Source organism: Ochlerotatus camptorhynchus, unplaced genomic scaffold (genome assembly GCF_037179485.1).
Source record: "Ochlerotatus camptorhynchus isolate MF236.1 unplaced genomic scaffold, CSIRO-AGI_Acam_v1.1 ptg000343l, whole genome shotgun sequence".
In the NCBI taxonomy this organism is placed as follows: Eukaryota; Metazoa; Arthropoda; class Insecta; order Diptera; family Culicidae; genus Ochlerotatus; species Ochlerotatus camptorhynchus.
Window position 1 is genome coordinate 1,668,947 of NW_027040831.1, and position 7,400 is coordinate 1,676,346.

Genomic DNA, 7,400 nt, shown 5'->3' on the forward strand with positions numbered 1-7,400 from the left:
CTCAAATTTTTCACAGTCGTTAAGGACCCCAATTGAACCTAAAATCGATTTGTTCTCGCTTGAAGTGTTCAAAATTATGTTTTTCCATACAACAGTGACGTACCTTAATGTCTATACCAGTACTGTCATGGTGCATTTAGAGTTGGTTTCTTACTGATTGTTTAGATTTGTGCGGACCGCCCACCTCAAATCCATGCGTTCCCTTTCAAAAGCACCCGTAATTGTGATATAGGAATTTGTAAAACTGAATGTTGAAACACTTTTTTGTACCCTCTCAATAAATCTTTAATAGGGAAGCACCCAGACCCCAGCCAAACCCCTAATAACGGAACTAAAATTTTGTAATTTTTTCGAGGCCTCTATGCTCAACAACAAACGAGCTCAGAGAGAAATAAGAGTGTGTATGTGTTAGCTCTCTCTCTCCTCTTTCTGCTAGTATTTTCTGTTTTGTTTATGCTTGCTCAGTTTTGCTCAAAATGCCGTCGAAACAAGAAGTATTTCGCGAGCGCGTTGTACAGTTCTACGAAATGCACAGAAATGTCGTCAAAAAGTATACGGTACAACATTTTAAAAGCGAAAATGTTGCGGCTTCGACTGTTTACCATATCCTAAGATCCCCAACAACTGCTCGCAAGCAAGGTAGTGCTTCCACCAGCCAAAATTATGGACGCAAAAGGACAGAGAAAGGCATTTCTAAGCCATGGTTCATGCCCTCTGGTTTGGCAATCAACAAATGTTTGAAGAAAATTTTGATCCCGATTCTACAAAAACATCATGCTGATGGGCAATACGTGTTTTGGCCGGATAAAGCGTCATCGCATTACGCCAAAAAAACACAATCGTTCCTGAATACCCATTCGATCCCATTTGTACCCAAAAACCACAACCCGACAAATCTGCCTCAGTGTCGCCCAATCGAAGATTTCTTCGGGGTTTTGAGCTCCTTGGTGTACAAAAATAACTGGAGAGCCACGAATTGAAAACAGTTGATTGGTAAAATCAAGAGATGCATTCGCAAAGTTGACATGAAGGCCGTACAACGCTCCTGTTCCGACATCAAATGGAAGCTTCGTCGAACATCCGATTACGGATCGTTTTCAAATGTTCACTAATTTTTTTTCAACAATGGACAATGTATCTTTAATTTCAATAAATCAGATCTTCTTCAAGTATGTTTGTCTTTTTTTGACAGCTTGAGAAAGAAATTCCAAAATTTTAGTTGCCTCCCGTTAGCTGATCTTCCCGATCATACTTTTTGCACTGTCTTCTTTCACAAATAAGGATTGGGAAGCGATAATAACGAAACCCTTCGCAGAATTACAGAATCTCCAATCGATACCAGTAGTCAGGGTGACGTAACTGTTGTTTGTTACATTCCGATTTTAAAAGTAAGACAAAGGCCATAGAGTTCCTGCAGATTTCCAGCTGTTCATAGAACAGCCCTGAAGATCCTGGAATTTTCTTGAAGTTCTCGAAGCTACTCTGAATTTTACGTAATTTCCCTAATATGGAGAACCTTGAGCATAGCATAAACATCAAAATAGATTATAAATGATGCGCAAAATTTCTATGAACATGATTGGGTAGGTGTCGTCAATGAGGTAATCGCGCAGGACTTGGTTGATCCAGTAGATCAAATAGTCTGAACTCCAGGATAATTTGGAGTACTTAAAACATACTGCAACTAAGCATATTCATCCCATGGTCAAATTGGGTTTAATTAAAATGGAAGTGCATGATCCGTTGCTAAAGATATCGTCGCAGTCCAGATTAAAGTCTGTGTTCGTTAAAATAATAACTTCATTAGCTTTTGGAAATCTAGGTCTTTGAGTTTGGTTAAAAACTGGACACCCAAAACTCAATTATCTGCTTAGTTTTTCGGTTTTCGAAGCTGGTTACTCTTGGCCACCATGACATGCTTGGACAGCCTTTCAACAACCTTGTATTTGATGTTTAAAACACTGCATCAAATTATCGGTGTACAGTAAACATTGTCCTCGTAGTGCCAAAGGGCGAAACTTATGTCACTTTTCACAAAGAATTATTATGCGATTCCGCTTAAGTGCAACTTGTCCTCTGGAGTATTGCACAAAGACCAATTCCGAGGAAAAATCGATCTCATAAATTGTCACTCGCCCCGAGGTCATCAGGCCAATGTTGGATGACGCTCGTTCTTCTACACACCTCTAACCAGGGAAGGTATGCTCAGCAATATATGTATGCTCGTGCACGCATCATCAGAACCTGTGCCATGCTGTGGACTGACCAACATCGCCGCGTCGCGTCGTCGTCGGCTCGGATGCTTGCAAGGCGATCACGTTCCGAGAGAGATACATAGAGAGAGAGAGAGAGAGAGACGACCCGCGAAATAATATACAGCTCAACGTCGGCATAAAAAATCGTAACTTCATTTGTCAAATTGACAACGGGCACATTTTTCACAGCGGGAATGCTGACAGTCACCTCGTTTTTGTGATTTTGTATTTTGTATCGCCTGCTTTGTTCTTCTCTCGCACAGTCTTGATGGCAGTCAGTCGCAGCATGCGTGTCCCCCTCATCTGCACCACATTTATGATGATATCGTGGTCGTCGAGCCGAATCGAATCCTAACCTGAAAAGGGTTTCATCCGCCGGAGGAAGGTGCGCAAGGTGTTAAAGAGGGGGATGGGGGGAACCGAAACCTACTCAAAAACCGATAAACTAATATATCATCGATTGGTTTGTTGAGCAGGGTATGAAATAATCATATTTTATCGGGCTTTTTTGCATTTCTTTCCGTTCGTCTGAGTGTTTTGTTGTTGTTGTTGGGACACAACTCGGCACCGGTCACAATCTTGGAAAGAGTTTAATCGAAAAGTATCCAGTGAGTTTGGAATTATTTTGTCAACAATTGTAAGCCGCAAGCACGCACCCGATGATGAAGACGATGGCCGTAGCTTTGACCTTGTGTCGCCTTGGTACAAACATCATTTTTCACACGTAAAAAAGAAACATTGGCTATTGTTCGGACGCGCTGCTCCGGTATCATAACAGTCATATACACATTTTTCCATCCCCTTTCATGCTACCATTTCTTGGTAGGCCTTATGATACAGAAATACATATTAATAAAAATGAAGCTGGACTGGACCGGCACAGGTCCATCCATCTTTTGTCGCACCTCTTCATTCTTCTTGCGCTGGATAGCCTTTGTCTAGCCCGTCTCGCCAGCAGCAGTGCGTCAAAGCAGGCTGTGAATTCTCAATCAAGCTCAGGCAGCACTTTTTGTGAGTGTGACAGCGATTCTATTACCGACGACCGGGAAGAAGTGGAAAAACGTCAGTGTTTGTCAAAAAATATGTGTGTGTGTGACAAGTGGCATGACATTTATCAGGGAGGAATGCTGACGTTGATGAAGTCGTGATTTGAATTTCCTAGAATAATGAAGTTCTGTTAAGGCATGAATTACGTTGATTGGGACGAAATCCACAGATATTGCTGTTTATAATTTTGCAAAAAAAAAAGCGGTGACTGGACTAATAATACAGGGTAGGTGTTCCAGTAATAGTGGTGTACCTTTGTTTGCGGTATGGGGGTTTATACCAGAATATTGGTGGAAAACCAGATAACAGAGATCGAAGTAGGCTCTGCTAGTGGACAGTTCGGATTTCTTGCGCTGACAATCTTTTGCATAAAGTTCAAACGAACATTTTTCTTCTGGCCGGTTTGAAAAGTGTGACCTGTGAAAAACATCGTTACGATGACAAATTCCTTGATCCTTCGGGTCGTTTTGCAAGCCGCGAAATGATTTTTGGTTCAAATGAGAAGAGGTGGTTGAACTTGTAACAAGTGTAAGCGTTGCGTCCAAGATTGGTGAGATTAATCGCGTGTAGTTTTCGTATATTTAGTAATTAAATTCCAAGAAAAAGTTTAAATGTTCGTAAAAGGTAAAACGTCCCAGAATCCTCACGAACGCAGCCAGTAGGAGACACTTCCCTATAAACTGTAGAATAATGCCACTAGCCACCACCAGAGCACGCTGTGTGCAGTCATGAATGGACGTCCATAGGGGTGGCGTAATCGGGCCATTGCGTGGAGAATTCGTGGCACGTACGACGGTTCAACGGTCACGGTTCGGGTTCATCGTCCACCAAGAGGCACAGTCATAAGCCTGGTGATCATTATACGCCTTTTTAATGCACCACCAACGTAGAGTGCCCACGCGAGTTCGAGAAGAAACGTCTACTAAACCGTTTGTTTACATCAGAATAACTATTTTTCACAACGCAAATTAAAGCATTTTTCATTCAACATCTTGTCAATTTCTATCGGTAATTGTCTTATTGTACGATTTTCCACAGATCTGAACTGATTTGTACCTTAACTATTCACACACAAGAAATCCGGAAGATCATAACCACTAAGGCACTTTTCTAATTTTCCATTTTTTTTTTCAACAAAAATATTCCTGAACACCAGCAGGATCTTTGCAAAAACGTTACAGAAATAAATTTTTTTCAACTGAAGATTAAGTTTAGGAGCATCTCAGATGAATCAATTTATCAGGAAAAGTAAAAAAGTGTTACGTTTCCTATGCCTCAAGGCAAAAATTTCTGCTCACAACACTCTTTTTGACGTTCTCCTATTCACCACCAGAGGTTGAATTGATCGTTTAGTTTCTATTAAAAAGGCCTATAGACTACGGTCACATAGCGAAAGTCAAAGCTAAAAATTAATAGTTTGAAGGTGCTAAAGTGAGCTAAGTTGGAAGTTTGAAGAAGTTGTAGAGGAAGTTGCCACATACCATTGGACAGCCAGGTAATTACCATCGCCAAGAAAACCCCGAACCAGATCCAACCGTTGTCAGGTCGATAACCGCCATTTCGAATTCTTCTTCGCGCCCACAGGACCTCGAGGTTTTACCGTAACGCCAGTGAACTCAACGTATTTTTCCGGAGTCGACCACGCCAATCGCCGATAGTGTGTCCGAATCGCAGTTCCAGAATCTGATCCCTCAGCTACAGTGTGTGCCACCAATCCAGGCAAGTCGACTTACCCTTGTGGTTCGTTGAAACCTCGAGTCCGTCACCATACTCGAAGGGCGCACGGGACAGGTAGAGGCGTCCACCCCTGGCCCAAGAAGGTGATGCGGTACCAGAGGAAGGAGAGGAACGACGACGGCAGTGGCAGGTGAAGGGGCCTCGAAGACAAAGAAGAGTAGTGCTAGCACAAGGTAGGAGTAGACACCTAAGAAAGTGGGAGACCGTCCGTGAAGTGAGTGTCGTCAAAACGAATAAAGTGGGAGTTTGTCTTAAGTGAACTTTGAGTGTTTTCTTGGTTCGCGGAATAATCACGAGCGTGTGCCGACCCTGAGGCTTGGAGACGGGGGTCTCATCAGTGCTGGGAGTAACATCAACAATCAATACGAAACTAACGATTTTAAATTGACTCACCACTTTAGTAGCCTATTGGTCCCAAGCAAACGATTAACGTACCCTATTCTAGTTGAAATTCTATTACTACACTATGTTTGTTTTGATTCGCTATGAAAGTTTGACAGATAACATCAGGGGTGTGTGGATTCATGCAGAACATGCAGGGGTGAGTGAAATAGCTTGGGACTGCTTGGGACCGTTGTTCTGGTACTGAGTGAGCCAAAGATAATAATGATTTTCTTCGGGACCCAGTGGTCTTAGAGTTACCTCTATGGTAACACCGCGGTGGCACGGCACAAACTGTAGAAAATATGCCTACAGTTCTATAGGGATTTTGGCCACTCTACCATCTAACTGCCCTAATATTTTTCTGTATACTGACAGTACATGTGAGATTTTGAATTTTCTTTTCATGTTATCAACTCGTATGATTCATTGTTTAAATTTTTCAAAGCTAGAAGTCGATACAAATGCAAAGCTATTTGAATTTTTGACGAGCAAATGAATTGAATCCAGATCATAACCAAATTTGTTCCATTTGTACACATCGAAAGAGCAGTGGGCAGCAGGGCGTTGTAATGTTGACCCACCCCAACCAGCACAGTACGAGATCGCAACCAAGTGAGCTCTAAATTTTAACGAAATGATCAGGACCTGGCAAAATCGATGATTTGATGTTACTGATGTTACTAAGGGTTTGGCTATCAGCAGCAAAAATGTCTGATATTCAACCTCAAACAGCCCAGGACTGTTATTCAATATAATTGTGTATGCCGTAGCTAAGAACTGACGCCGAAGCAATCCAAAAAGTTGACACTTCACATGACACCAGGTAAAATCCCCTCAACCACCCGCAATAGCGTTCCGTGAGAACGTGCCATTCATCCTCAAGCAGCTGACATATCCTGATGGCAGCAATTTAAGACTACTTATTTATTTACAAATAACCCCAATGCAACGTGAAATAGTGCGCACACACACACAAACCCAGGACATCGATCCCTGCTCCGCGTCGTGCCTTTTGCCTTCCGCTATGGTAAATTGTCCCATCCGACAAGTCTGTTACAAAACAAGTGAAACACATTTGTTACGCTCGTACACGGTACACTGTAGGGCCCATTTTCTGCATGGAATAATTTATGCACAAAAGAAGGACGTCCTTACTCATTTGCCAACCTAACGAAACTTTGTATGTTGTTGTCGTCGTCGTCGTCGTCATCACAGTTGCCACCTCTCACTCTCTATCTGAGCCTCAAACTATATCGTAGCTCGTACAGGCGCATGGAGCAAGTAAGTTGGCATGTAACTGCAAGAGGAGTGGGACGCCAATCGCCATGGCAAAACACATTTATGAAGCGACGACTTTAGAATGCAACTCTCCCCCACGACCACCACCACCACCAGCATTGCCCAGGGGCCATGGACCGACTATGTGCCTGTGTCCGGAAAGTGTCATGTGTCATGGCAGAATGGAATAAAGGAAGTCTACACTTTACATTCTGGTTGTAGCTAGCTTACCCGATCGCAGCCGATAGGCTCTGGCGCTGCTGGTGGTTCGTCCTTTTTGTCGTGCACCGAGTTAGCACTGCCGCCACCACACATAGAAAGCTCCTACATGCACACGGCGAGGACAAAAAACGGAAGTTTGCATCAACTCAGGATGGGGTCGGATGGGGGCAAGGGGAGGTATATCCTTTGTGTTTGGCGAGTCCGATGCAAGTGCCATCCACCACCGCCACCAACCACCTTTCCACATGCAGCGAATCGCGGTGGCAGAGTCCAATTTTGTTGCATAATTTATGGCACACGGTGAAACAGTTTTGTAATAGCTGGCAGAAAGGAGACGCCCCCTTCTTCACGTTTAATAATGCCTGCCAAAGCGTGGTATGACAAATGGCTGTGGCGGTGGATGGGACGCCTGATGAATTAATAAGATTGGGAAAGTTTGGTCGCTGCAGATGCGTTTTGTTATTATGCAGTTGGGGT